The sequence below is a fragment of the Homalodisca vitripennis genome, chromosome 2, assembly GCF_021130785.1.
Source record: "Homalodisca vitripennis isolate AUS2020 chromosome 2, UT_GWSS_2.1, whole genome shotgun sequence".
NCBI lineage: Eukaryota > Metazoa > Arthropoda > Insecta > Hemiptera > Cicadellidae > Homalodisca > Homalodisca vitripennis.
Window position 1 is genome coordinate 104,732,441 of NC_060208.1, and position 16,446 is coordinate 104,748,886.

The window sequence follows — 16,446 nt, forward strand, 5'->3', positions numbered from 1 at the left end:
CTAATTAATCATGCTATCCTAATAAGCGTGATTGCTGGTGAATCTGTTTTAAAAAATGCAGCAATCATGATAAAACTCAGGTCAGTAATATTCCGCTCGAATAGTAACACATTATAGCGGACCTTTGATGTTTAATATCGTTTGTTGGCCAAAGCTTCTCGTGCTGACATATGCTGACGTCAAATATCCAGCCAGGCGGCAGAATCTGATTTCATAACTTATTCAGTTTTTTATCAGTATTGTAAGTATTGTATTCAGTCATTATTTAATTTTGTAAAAACAAAAAACTAATAAAACTTTTATTTTACTAGTTTTAATACAGTTATATCTTATAACAGCGAGTTATAAATGCAGATCTTATTGAGTTACCAGTAGACAGCAATACACATATCAGTTTCGTCTCTAACTTTGTATAAAGCACTCACCAATAAACAAATCCTTAAAGAGTAGTCCAGTTTCTTCTAACCAATAAAGTTTGGATACGGAATTACCTTATTTTATTCTGGTATTATGTTTTAACTAATTATACATTTTCTCATTCGATTTTAAAATAAATATCTTAAAAAAATACGTTTTAGAAACAACATGCAAACTAAATGACATTATTTCTACTAGAATGAAACTTTTTACATTAGTAGTGTAATTTCTCTAATACGTTCAAATTCTACTGCTGTTTTACGGGTATAAAAACATTTAGCAGCAAAAGTATCTAATAATATTTTAGTTTTTTTCCATCGAAAAGAAAAATATTAAAAAACAACCTATTACCCCGTTTGGTTCGAAATTCCCTTTAATATGTATGACGTACTTGTTAAAAGGCAAAATTCATCTCGTTTTAACAAGTGCGTAGTTAGCGAAATAGTTTTTTAACTATATAATTTTAGTGTTCCAGATTATGTCTCAAATAATTGGGTATTAGCATTTTGGGAAAAGTGTGTATGAATCCTAACGCCGGAGAATAAAATCAGTCAATGCACCAAATCAAACACATTGAATTGTTTTGTAAATTTAAATACTATTTTTAATATCGTATATGAGTTCAGTATTTATTAAGTTGCGGATCCATTCTTGTCATGTAATATTAAGATGCCATATAATAATGTTTCTTTATGCCTATAAAAATAAAATGATATTTCCATGTACATCACATTTTGTATTCAGTAATTTTTAAAAAGCTCTTTAAAATTTTTGTTCAATTTTCTTTTGCCATCTAAACGCTCAGACAAATTTTGTAGAATGGTATTTATTATAATAAAACTAGATATTCCGTATAAATAGGTCAATTCTTTCTCAAAATATCGTGCAGAGAGACAAACGAGGAAAAATACATGAAAAAGTGGAAAAATAAAGTGATTAACTATAGAAAACTGGTTTAATGTTTCTGTCAATTGAAAGAAGCTAAACAGTCATTAAAAAAATATTTAGTTATCTTAGATAGAAGCTTGATAAGATCGTTGAGTGTAATATATCATACAAATTAGGTTAACTACATTTCCTGTCTTGTTAAAACCTCCGATACTCGTGAACAGAATATGTTATAGTGAAAAACTGGTTTGTAGCTAAATCTTATATTCCAATTTAGTTTTAAATCTTTTAATAACGATAAGGGGCCTTACAGGCTTACTAATATATCAGCTCTAAATAAAAAACATAATATAGCTATATCCAATGTGTTTATATACGTTTGAATGATGCGTTAGTAAACATGATCCATATTGACCAATAGCTCAACTTCGATGGGGATTATCTGATGACGAACTTTCCAACTTTCCAGAAATAAAGCTATATATTTTATGAGAAATAGAAAAAAACAAATGACATGGGGTATTTTGTTTGTCATAAGGATACTAATTGACAAATATTCTTGTAATTTTAGACAAATTTGCCTAACAAATTATTGTAAAACATATTTTTTACGAAATAATATCGTTTTATCTTAAAACAGTTGAAAAGCATACACGTTTAACATATTGGCATCAAAGCTATGATTTAAAAATACAATAATTTTAAAAGGGTATTATTATTTTGCATTTGAAATCAAATACATGAAAATAGTAACAGTAATCTTTTAAAATGTGAAACTAGAAATAGATAAAGCTTTATATGATTGCATTTTTAAATGTTTACGTAATAACAAATTCAGAAAGGACCTAACTACAATTTTTTTATTTGGGTTCTAACAAACACAGAAAATCAGAAAAGTGTTGTTCATTCGCAAATTAAAAATACCTACATCTGAATAATCCTAACATGTGTTATACTAAGGTAGAGTTTATGTTCAGATTGAAGCAAGGCCTCGTTGAATGGTTTTGTTTAATGTCCAGATCACTATTGGTAACGTACACACAGTTTAACCAGAGATATATCTATATGTGTACTCATGCTTAAAAGGACTGGAAATTACATTTATCCGTTCATCAATTGATTTGGACATACATTATTATTGAACAATTATAATTAATGTTAAAAATGTAAAGTATTAACCTAAGCAGCAGTGTAATACTAATAAATGTGATGCAATATTTTTGGACAAAGGTATATGCTGTACTTAGGTTGTGTATTGACCTTAATTAATTATATGCAGCAATATTCCAAAAATTGAAAGTATTTTTTCGTGATTATATGAATTATTGCACGTATACGACAGAGGTAGGTATTGAATTGGTGATAGTATCCTGTGAAATTAACCACTTTTGCATATACTGTACCTAGATTGTTGAGCAGGAGAGAGGGAGAGAGAGAGAGAGAGAGAGAGAGAGAGAGAGAGAGAGAGAGAGAGAGATTTAACCTCAGGAATAAGTATATATATATATATGTTACACTCAAACACCGAATTCGGACAATGTCCGAAATTTTTACTCACTCCGCGATGTGGACAACGTGAATTACCCACGTCGCGTATTGAGCATTTTTTTTCGGACATTGGCCGAAGCGAAAATACCCAGAACGCGTTGTGGGTAAGCGAAAGTGACTCAAGAGACGAAATAAACACGTTCATCGGAGATTGAAGCAAAACCATAATACCCATAACCCGACGTGGGTAATCTAATTTGCCCACGTCGGGTTGTGGGTATTTGTAATTTGCGCAAACGCCGAAAAGCCTCCAAACACAACCATACCATACCATACCTACACTAATTCCATTATAACAAAGTAAAATAAAATCAAATTTTCTGAAATTCCATTTATTTCAATCAAAACAAAAACTAAACAGTAAAATACAAGTATCTTATTATTGAAAATAGAAAAAAAAGTTATTTTTCACACATGTACCACTTTCATGTTTATTAAAGTTCTTTTCAGAAAGTATTCACTTTACTTGTTAGCACAAGAAGTGCTACCGTGACATTTAGAATTGCATTTTAAATTTGATTTTACACATTTGCAAGATCTGCCCGAACACTTCTTCTTGCATCCACATCTGATGAAACCTTGTTTGGACCCGGATGACTTCATTGCTTCTTTACGGACATTGAGCTGTTCATCAGGTACATCGATGTTATTAATAAATTTATTAGGAGCTACCTGGAACTGGTTTCTGGAAAACTGTTTGTCAAGAACTCCATGCTTGTGTACCAAGGGTATAGGAATCATCGTTCTTATTTATTACAACAGCCATTACATTTCTTGGAGCTAGTCGGCCCCGGTCGACATCAGGAATGTTTACCAAAACGTTATCGCCGACTGAGACTGGAGTTAATGTTTCTTCAGTATGCTTTAAACATTTTGGCTGCCTGACTTTTCAATGCAGTTACACAGTTTTCTCGTATTGTGTCTATGGCAGATTTTCTTGAGCAAAGAGTGCACAAAGGTAAGCCTAGGTCTTCGTTATTTAAAACTTCATAATGTATGTGCTGACCACATTCAAAACAGCTGTTTTGCTTTGTCACAATCTATTGCTTTGTCACAATCTATTGCTTTGTCACAATCTATATTACAGAGTGTTAAGTTATCGCTGGACATAGTTTCTTTTTTCTACGTGTTCATTGTTTTCTACAGTCCTTGTCAAAATCTCCGAAGCATCTTCATCCACAGCATTTATTTCTTCGTTGTCTTCTTCATTAAAACTTTTTTCAAGCTTAGAGAACTCTCCTTCTAGTTCTTCCTCAGTAGTTATTTTTTTTACGACGTCGGCTGTCAAAGGGGGAATCTAATAATCCATTTTTCTGTGGGTGAACCAAACATTGCCTCATAAGGGGTTCTCTTGATCCCACTGTGGTAACTGTTGTTCTTAGTATTCTGAATGATCCTGAGACCATTTGCCCATCCTGAGGTGTTGTTATCAGTCATCCAAGCCACAAGACTATCTCGAACGTCTTGATTGGCCCGTTCGACAGACCCTTGACTCTGCGAGTGTCTTGGTTTTCCATGTACTAGTTTTATGGCACTCCATTTACTGGCTAGGTTCTCGATAACCTGAAAAACCGTACCATTACCATTACAAAAATACTAAATTCTAGGGTGGAATCTTTTCACTACAGTAATTTGTTTTTTAACCACTTACCCGGTTACAAAATTCCCGTCCATTATCACTGTGAAGTATGTATGGAGCCCCAAATAAGCAAAATATATCCAAAAGGATGTCGGATACTTCATCAGCAGTTTTAGTTTTCAAGGGACGTAGAACAACAAAACTTGGTGAGATGATCTTGATAATTAAGGATAAACTTGTATTCGCCGTCAGGCTCTGATTGCATATCAATTTAGATCCACCTAAAATACAATAAAAATACATAAATCGACTCAACATAAATGTTATGTCAACTATACCATATACCTCATTATAACAACTGCCAGTGCGTAATACGCTTAGGTATTTGTCAGCAAAGGAGAAACTGTCTTATTTAGAGAAATGCTATGATATCTTACCTGGCAGCGTGAATTTAATGCTGTCATAATGATGGGTTTAACAACCAGCCCTTTACTTTTTGACTTTTTCTTAAGTGCGCAAGGTTCGCAAAGATCCAAATATATTTTAATTACCTCCCTGGTAATGTTACAAAATTTCTTTTTTAGCTCGGCTTCCATAGCTTTTTCTTTTTTTATGACCAACTCGTAAGTGAGCTGAATGAATTGTGTCATACATTTGATCAATGCGACAGAAATATTTTATATCTGTCATTTCTTCAGTTGTTTTTTCAATCAACATTTCTTTATCGCCAATGTTTATGACATCAAACCGATTGATTCGGCGATAATCTTTAGACATCAAGGACTGACCATTTTTCCTCTTCTGTTTTGCCTCCTTTACTTCGCTGATAATTTCTTCATAGCGTGGCTCCTCGATAATAAAATTTCGACTTGTGAGACCATTCTTCTTGGACATCAGATCTTCCAATTTACTGTGAAATGATTCCTTCATTTCAAACAAAATCACAAAAACACAACAGCACTTTAAAATAAGTCAACACACACGCCACTTACGCACAGAACAAAGAAAAAACTGCTTGTGTATAACGACAGTGCACTAATGTCAATGAAAATAGACAGTAGGCCTATTTGTTGCTAACAGTGACGATAGTGGGGGGGGGGCGCATGTCTCGACCTGCACGTCTGGACTGTGGGAAACGGATTTTCGGCGTTTGCGCAAATTACAAATACCCACAACCCGACGTGGGCAAATTAGATTACCCACGTCGGGTTATGGGTATTATGGTTTTGCTCAATCTCCGATGAAACGTGTTTATTTCGTCTCTTGAGTACTTTCGCTTACCCACAAACGCGTTCTGGGTATTTCGCTTCGGCCAATGTCCGAAAAAAATGCTCAATCCGCGACGTGGGTAATTCACGTTGTCCACATCGCGGAGTGAGTAAAAATTTCGGGACATTGTCCGAATTCGGTGTTTGAGTGTAACCATATATATATATATATATATATATATATATATATATATATATTCTGATGGATACTATTGTTTAAAAAGTTTTCTAAGCCCAATGATATTTTTGTCTCAGTTATTTATTTTACTCGTATTTTCTTATCTATGCATAATTCGATAATTTGTACTGAAACTATCTTAAAGCCTAAATTACATTTTTGTATACAATTAGACTGCTATAATAATTATTTACGAAATATACTTTCATAAAGATAGAAAAATTTCAAAGCGAAGACATGCGACTTTTTTCAAAGAATTTGCACAACGATGCATTCAAAAATACAGTGCCTTTGTCACTTTTCAATAGTGCATTGGGGAAGGGACAAAATCAGCCTTTTACGCAACTTTTATACTACATCAGTGCTGCTGGGAACACAGAGGATATCTCTTTCATAAGATGCTGTGAACTAGTGAATCCTTTGTTACAGCAATCGTTGTGGTGTCTGTCAATTACTTTTTCAAATTATTTGGGATAAAAATATCAAAGATTTTTTATGGGTATTCACATTACGTAGTGCCAAGGAGCACAAAATCCAAACGCTTCCAAACTTTTGAATTATGAATTCTAAGACACCCGAAGATAAGCTGCTCTCCAATGATACCAACAAACATAATTCAAAAACCAATTTTGGAAATTCGAAACCAAAGGGTTTCAGTCCTCACATGTGATGGAATATCTGCCCTTTCCAAGCGCCAAATTCGAGTAATGTTTTCCTTATCGGTGAGTAAGATGACTTGTTCGTCCTGCTAATGACAATTAACACAATGGGTCACACTGCTTTCAATTTAATTCCATGTCGATCACTGTTTGGTAAGTACGATTTGCATTCATTCTATTCTTACACGCTTTCTGTGATCTTCACTCGGCGATTTCTCTCTACTGGCAGAGAAAAGAAAGTTTTGTAACCTTGTCCATTGTCCCAAAGCCCATTTTCACTGAACTGAGCAGGCCAAGACACCACGTAGGAAGAAGTAAGTGGAATATTGCATGTTGAAGTGTATAGAGAGAATGACAGGTATTGCTTGGATATTCTTTATTATACTTTTTTATGAAGTCAGCGAATATTCTTATACATGAACGTTTGTGTGTCATACATAATGTAAAATAGATTAGAAGAAAATAAGGAGTATTACTAAAAGTAGTTATTTTTAATTTGTCTATTTGAATTAAATTCTCAAATCCAATAAATAACATATGTGTCCAAATAGACGGATGTGCGGCCAAAATAGTCATATTACTTTAATGTAAATAAGTATAAAAATAGCTAAGTATAAAAAGCTGTCCTCTATTAATAATGGCATTGCTGTAACAATATAGTAACAAATCCCTTCACCTAAGTTGTAAACGGGTAGAAACAAAATACAAGATAGCTGTAGTCAGATGTTTATCTTTGTGAGGGAATAGTTTTATAGCTTTTAGATATTTACTTTTCTTTTTCGACGGAGGAATGAATCCTTTTCTTATTTGTGTTTAAGACAAACTGTGAGTAGGTAGAGAATGCCTGAAAGTACAACCTGATTAAAGAAACAGAAAATTACTTTTTATTTTGGGAAGCAAATTAACTAATATTCTAATTATGTGTGTTAATTGTAGCATCAAATCCGTCTTAATGAAGGCTTTGGCCAGAGTCTGATTAGAATCCCTTTGCAAACTACATTTTATACTTTTTAACTTTTTCTGTAGGTCATTCTCAACTTAACTTGATTTTGTTCTCAACCACAATAATTGTAAATTATAAGTGTTACTTACTTAACAACCTTAAATTAAGTTCAGTTAGAAAATCTATCGTATATCTTTAAAGAATTAACATAAATGATAATATTATAAATAATCTTCATATCATTTTCGTTTGACATTTTATGTATGAAAGAATACTTTGTTACTTATATTTGGCAGGGTTTATCTATAATCAACTAAAATTATAGTTTCATAGTGGAACGTATCTTCTCATGTATTTCAAAACTTGACTTCATTAGTGTTGCTTGATTTTGTTTTGAATCTCCAATACAAACATTTTTCAGAATTCATTTACTATCATGAATAAGGAAAATCTTTACCAGCCTTCCAGATGAAAAAAGGTTTTTTAGTGTAGAGTGCACTTTTTTATCTCTAGACACAGCTCACTCTGATAATTTACACATGTTATATCGCAAAACCAGTAATACTTGAAATTTGGAAAAAATCTCAGTAAGTCGAATATAACTAGTAATACTACATTATATCGTAAATAAGTGTTTTACACTGTAACTGAACAACAGTTATAGTAATGACAAAATTACATTATTAAACACTTACCGTGATGAATAAATAAAAAATAACGTATAAGTAAGGAAAAACGTGTCTATGAGTATTGGAACACATTCAAACATGCATTAGACTTTCTTAATTTTAGAAAAATAATTATGTCGGTAAAGAAATTATCAGTGAGACGTTTTTGTACTGTTTCCCTAACGGGAGATACTACAGACTCGTATAAAACAAGGTATGAGTATGCCACCCCGTAAGTGTCATGTGACAGATCTCTCGGAATCTCTTAATTTTATTCTCTAGATTTTTGGCGATATTTGTTTCCGTATGTATTTACTAACGCTCAGCCAAATCCCATGGAGAGTCGTACACCATCGTCGACCTCACTGTGGACTATGTAGAAATGAAGTTGCATGCAACATTTTAAATCTATTGGAAAGTTACCTTTCGAGATATTGTGTGGAAACACAGCTGGACAAACTGTCATAAATAAAATATTCTCCCTGCAGGAATCATAGTCTTCACTTACGCTCAGATAATTAACGGAATACGAGTATCAGACGAAAAAATAACGTTCAACAGTATCAAATTTTATTATTTAAGCAGAAAAGTATTCAATTATTCTCTATTTAGACTGGCAAAATGTTTAACTAACTTATGGAATAAAGAATAACTAATTGGCATAATACTTACTACATTAACTTGGTTCTGAAAGTATTACTTTTTCACAAGTATAACAAAAGTACAAACAACCAAGATGGATTAAAAATTATTCATAACAATATAAAGTATCGGTTATTCTGTAGTGTAATATACAGGGTATTCCACAACTTCTCTACAATCCTCCACAGTCAATAAACATGTAATAACTGATGCCCTAGCTGTCCTGAACAAACACAAAAGACAGGTGGACTTCCTAGTAGAAGTCCTCAAACCCCCGAATCAGCTAGAGTCGATACATCTGAAGAAGACGTGATATAACAAAACAGTGACAAAATATATTCAAAAAGATAAATATAAGTGTATAAAATGCACCATAGTGGGTAGGTGGAAATAGTTGGATAAAATGAAATGTGATATCTACATCCAGCCTAGCAATGAAAGAACAAAATTAAGTTTTACATCGAAATGACTACAAGATTCTCAAACATATAATATTAATGTATAATAGCAGTTTGCTGTCATTCACTGTCAAAAGCAATGTCTACTCGCTTGACCTTTTAAAATAAAGCTGACTCAGTTTCAGAGAGGAGGAAAACGTGTCCGACTCCAGTTTGATGTCAGCAAAATAAACTGTAGCGGCCAAACTCGACGTGTTTTGTTTATATAACTAAACAAGAACACAAAGACTACATACGTGCGGGTAGTGATGGGTAGTTGACACAGTTATTTTTGTCACGAATTGGCAACTTCATAACACTTTGAGTTACAGATTTATAACACAGGACACTTTTTATGTTATAAGCTATTTAATTGAAGATTATTTCATAGTAAACCCAATAAAAATATCAAATTTTCACATTTTGCCTCGATCACATGCAAAATACTCATACGGTAACTTAAATAATACATTACAATATATAATCGATATTTATATTAATTATAGATTGATCACAATTATTACAAACACAGGTAAACGGTAAGGCAAAGTTAAAACACGTCAACACGACATGTAATGCCACAGCTTGGTGATGGATGTACCGCGCATGATTGACATTGGAGCTGGGCGAAGAGAATATTGTTAGTGACTGAGATTGATTATAGCCGCATGACGTCAGCATGATCATTCATCACCCGTGATAACTTTCATATTATTCTTCATGTTCGTCGAATGTTTGATAAGTTAACTATCTATTGAAATAAAATCAAGTATGTATAGAAAGTCTGACAGAACTAAGAGAAAATATGAACGTAATACATTGAACAGTTAACTTCGAATATATATATATATATATATATATATTATATATATATATATATATATATATATATATATATATATATATATATATATATATTTATATATATATATATATATATATATATATATATATATTTGTAAGCCCGTAACGTTTTAACAAAGTTATATTTGTTTTAACAAACTATATATATATATATATATATATATATATATATATATATATATAGCTAGTTATATTTGTTGTTAATCATAGTAATTAATATGATGACACTTTTTACTCTGAGGTAAATATTACCTCACCAGAAAACTTTTAATTAAACAAATATTCTGTTGCTTTCTTTTAGTCATTTTTGGAAACTTTACAAAACAAACTATTCACACGTAGCAGGTCTTACATTTTTTGGGAATATTTACTTTATTTAGCAATTTTAAACTATACATAATTTACTACAAATACAAAAACTACTTTTAATAAACACTAAAGTTACTCTGCAAATGTTTGTGTAAGACAAATAAAGTGAATAACAATAAATTCTGTTACTTTGCTAAAATGTAAATGAAACATATTATAAAGCGCAGCAGCCAGATAAAGAGCATATGTTATTTTTACATATTATAATTTAATTAGCATGAACGTAATAGTCTAATATAATTTCAACTTCATAAATATAATTTTAATATCATGATGTCATAGTGAGTAAATAGCCGCTTGAAACTGAAAAGTGATTTGTTTGATCTGACAATAATTGTTAGTTTAAAAAAACATTCTTTTCGTTAAAAATTCATTTTAACAAAATTATACATATAAACCTTAAAAGAAACACTTTGTATCATCTTAGAAGCCAGGGAACTGTTAAACATATTATCTTTAACTGTGTAGCGCTGGCATCTAAGAGAAGGAAACTGCTGAAAGCTTAATCTCTGGTGGATGTTAAACCACCCAGACGAGAGCCACCATGTTTCAGCTCGTGGAAGAAACCAACATAGGACATCCTCTCTAGGAGTCCTGTTGGATTCGTGCAACTACTTGTAAGGCTATCGTGCCTCAGTCTGTGAGCATAAGATTTCAGACGCTGCACTTAAGATGAAGGTGAACTGGAGCTCAATTCAATATTGGCATTGCATCAACCTTCCCACTATAGTTGCATTACGTGTAGAAGACTCCGTTACTCCTCCGTGCTCTGGGATCGTTTCAGTCTACATCATAGTGCACTCAATTGTGCACCTGATGAGACAATGAAAATACCTCTTCATCTAGATTGCACTACTTATTGTAGTCTGGGTGTTTTCGATGTCGAAACGATGCTGGGGGTTCGTTTTGAGCATCTTCGTTCATCGTCGCCGACTGTTTTTGGATCCGTTGAGACGAACATGACTCCTGATTTCAATAGTGAAGTTTGCAACAATATCACTTTTCAGATTAAATTTTAGCTAAACTTAACATTTGCATTGAATTAGATTGTTATATCTAAAGTAAGAGTACACCAGATCACTGTGTATAAATAAATCTTATAGTGAAATTTAAAATAAAAAACTAAATCTTTTTGATAAATCTTGTGAATAGATACAGTATAGGTGAAAAGACGATGGGGCTATGGTGGGAAGGATTGATTCAATGTGAATGATGCAGACACAGCACTAAGAGAAAGTTAAACTGGAGCTAAGCTAAACAGTCACAAAAACGATATTTTATATTTGTAAACAGTTAAGGTAATGACAAAAACATTGTTAACAGCAACGAAGATTATACATACTCCAAATATGCGATTACATATATACCTCATCAATCATTCATTTTACGAAGTTCAGTTTAAATTTAAGGACTAAAAGAGAAATGGGAGCATATTTATTATGAAACTTTCTACCTATCGATGTAAAAAGCGTCATAAAATCAAACTCCATACTTTGAGATATTGTTCACGTACAATACACAATAGCAGTACTCTTTATACTAAAAGCTATTACGTGCTATTACAGCCAAAAGGTGCAAGAGTATTGATAGATTCATTCTATAACACCGTTATCCGCTATTTAAGTCTATTGCACAGTCCCAAGACCTACTAATTTCACAATGCACTTAGTGCTGTTATCTTACTGAGCTTAAAATACTCGTGTAAACATTTTATAAGGCTATCCAGCCCTAGAAGATGTGAATATAAAATATAAAAGAAATATTTAAAGCGTTCAAAGAAGATGCCGACAGACATGAGGCATGTAGAAAGATATTGGGTTGTGATGTTTGCCACAGGCAGAATAAAGACGGCTTTACTGTAATGTGATATAAACTTTGATACATTCTCTTGACATGAGAAAGAGAGTAATGGAATCTCATTATTCCGCTTATACTAACGACAGATCTCTAATAAAGCTAAGGTAACAAACCTTAAGCTGTTATATTACACACATGTTTTTAATAAAATGTATTAAATTAGAAAGTTTTTAAGTTTTAAAGTTGCGTTCTACTTTATAATGTCTATTTTAATGAGTTCAAAATCCGCTAAGCCAGACAATTACAACGTGTCCAAAAATAGTCAGACACGCGGACATAGTAGACAGTTTTGCATTTAATGAATAGATGTACGAATAATAATACACTATAAATGTAGCTTTAATCAAATATGTAGGCTGTATTATTAATTGTATAAAGGGACTATACAACAGTTAATCATCTAAGTTAAACAAAAATAGTATTGAATTAAAAATGTATACCACATCACTAAAGTATATTATTCATATCTCTTATCCTTGTAATTTGATATTTAGAATCGAGAAAATCTTCTCAAACCTTCAGCATGAATTACATCACTAAACATATCCACTGGTATCGTACAATTGCTGTAAAGTGTTCTGAATGAAGATTGTCTTTTAAGAAATATTTTGTTATCTTTTAAAACCATTTGGTCCATTGTAGTCTTTTTCCAAAATATTTTATGTGGCTGGTAATGTCAATGTGACTGATGGACTAATATAGAAAGTAGACAAAAATTTCTATATTTTTCCATATCTTTGGAAATTCCTAACTTCTTAATGATTCATGTACTAAATGTTTAATAAATGAGTTTTTAAATATGCCGTTTTTTTTCCGTTTTCTCTTATTTTGAACAGCCTATTAAAGTATGTAAGCTCGAGTCCGTAATCATTACTCCTATACGACGAAGCTTACGCTTTATCCATATCACTGTTTTTCTCGACTCTGCCCGCAAGAGATTGATAACAGCACCCAACACGGAAAAAATTTCGATCTTCTCACCCTCAATCGATAAATAACTTTGACACTTGAAAATTATTCATTGTTTTAGAGTTTAATTTTGTTTTCTGTATTTTTTTTACTAAATTATAAACTTTATTTATATAATTCTAATTTAATTTTCAAGCTTACAGTAGGCCTACATAATTTATATGACTTTTATTTAATATATTCAGGCATTCACTCTCAACAAAACGTTTTGTACGAAGTAATTCTTGGCTTATTCTATTTGCACTAATTATTGACTACTATATATGTTGATAAAAGATTTTCTTCATACGTGATTGACGTGATTCTGTATTAATGGGAAGGTTTTTAAACTATCATGGACTTTATTATCAGTTAATTACAAGCCACGAAACAATTCTTTGAAAATATTGGAATCTAGTCACTGCAGGTCAATCCGTCACAAATAATTCTTTGAAAATTGGAATCTAGTCACTGCAGGTCAATCCGTCACAAATTATAAACTAATTAATCCCTTAGCTAATAAATAGTCAAATGAATAAAATAAAAGCCGTGTAGTAATTTTATCATACAAGTGATGATGAGGTATCAATAACAAAGTGACCTTTGAAATAATAGTTGACATTAATAAATAATGGCTTATTTATGGTAATAGAAATGAGAGTAGTGAGGGTTAAAGTAATATTTTTACTAAGAAGCAAACAAACTAAAACAAGTGTATTACAGATAATAGTATACATGTATATTTTTATGTTTAATTTAGCTTTTTAGATATTTTTAGAATATTTTATTTACATTTCAACAAGATCAATAAAGACTTAATTTTATACGTACATTTATTTCAGTATGAAATTAAATTAAATTAATATGAAAAGTAACTCAACATTTGTAATAGTACGTATTTAGTAATACACATGAGAGCCGAATAATCAACAGTATAAAAGGAAATATTGCTACCTGATTACATAACATATTGCGTTATACGCTGTTATTTAATTTCACTTATATTTAGTAATACACATGGGAGCCGAATAATCACAGTATAAAAGGAAATATTGCTACCTGATTACATAACATATTGCGTTATACGCTGTTATTTAATTTCACTTATATTTAGTAATACACATGAGAGCCGAATAATCAACAGTATAAAAGGAAATATTGCTACCTGATTACATAACATATTGCGTTATACGATGTTATTTAATTTCACTTATATTTAGTAATACACATGAGAGCCGAATAATCAACAGTATAAAAGGAAATATTGCTACCTGATTACATAACATATTGCGTTATACGATGTTATTTAATTTCACTTATTATATTTAGTAATACACATGAGAGCCGAATAATCAACAGTATAAAAGGAAATATTGCTACCTGATTACATAACATATTGCGTTATACGATGTTATTTAATTTCACTTATATTTAGTAATACACATGAGAGCCGAATAATCAACAGTATAAAAGGAAATATTGCTACCTGATTACATAACATATTGCGTTATACGATGTTATTTAATTTCAATTATATTTCGTAATACACATGAGAGCCGAATAATCAACAGTATAAAAGGAAATATTGCTACCTGATTACATAACATATTGCGTTATACGATGTTATTTAATTTCACTTATATTTAGTAATACACATGAGAGCCGAATAATCAACAGTATAAAAGGAAATATTGCTACCTGATTACATAACATATTGCGTTATACGATGTTATTTAATTTCAATTATATTTCGTAATACACATGGGAGCCGAATAATCAACAGTATAAAAGGAAATATTGCTACCTGATTACATAACATATTGCGTTATACGATGTTATTTAATTTCACTTATATTTAGTAATACACATGAGAGCCGAATAATCACAGTATAAAAGGAAATATTGCTACCTGATTACATAACATATTGCGTTATACGATGACTTATATTTCGTAATACACATGGGAGCCGAATAATCAACAGTATAAAAGGAAATATTGCTACCTGATTACATAACATAAACGCTGTTATTTAATTTCACTTATATTTCGTAATACACATGGGAGCCGAATAATCAACAGTATAAAAGGAAATATTGCTACCTTATTACATAACATATTGCGTTATACGATGTTATTTAATTTCACTTATATTTAGAGACAAGCAGTGAGTAATTGCTTCTTTATAATATTTATTCAGATCATTAGGTATCCTTATGTGCACTCATGTAGATGAGTACAAAACACTAATGAAAGTTTAAAAAAAATATGCACTGAGTTTTAATAAGTTGATGCCAATAATGTTGCATAGAAGTAAATATTGCGTAATGAAAGAGAAAATACTTTAAAATACAAATAATATATGGTTTACACTTTACATAAATTAAAATACATAGGAACAAATTGTATCCCTTTGAATTATTTCAAAAAGGCATTAAACTTATTCTCTAGGATATTTGCCTTTGTTGAATTTCACATAACACCGATTCTCTAATCCTTTGGAGTGTAAGAACTAAAAAGTTACATCAGTCAGCCAACCACCACATAAAAGCCGATTATTTAGTGAAAATATCGACTTTCATTTTCCTTATCTCCTTAACGAACGATATAAGCTAACCGTTATTTACGTATCAATAATAAGTGCTAAGTGATCACAAAAATAACTACTAAAATCAATTTATCTTTCAATGTCCTAAAACAGCTATACGTGTAGATAAACTTTAAAATAGAAAATCTTTTTTTAAATTAGTTTTAATTTTATGTACAGTATGGCATAGGCTGCATCAAAAACATTTGACTTAATAAGTTTTTCATATTTATAATGTTTAAATATATTTCAAATTTGGGAACTGAAAAGAATAGTACGCTTAATTTTTAATCTTATTTACAAATTGTGTAAAAGATTATCTTTACAATGTATCGAAGGAGCTAAAATATAACACTGTATAGAACAACTTTTGTAAACCTTTATACGGTTAACAGCATTTAAAAGAAATTGTTTGAAGAATTTTCAAATTAGGTGTAATACAACATATTTTTACAAAAAATAAAAATCCCCCAAAGCTTGATTTTTAAGCAGTGTTCTAAATACCACCGTGAATTCATTATGGTCAACATGTGTGGTTACAGTTGAAAGAAATGTTTCTATTTAAAATCGTAGTAATGATCCAGTTTGTGTGATAC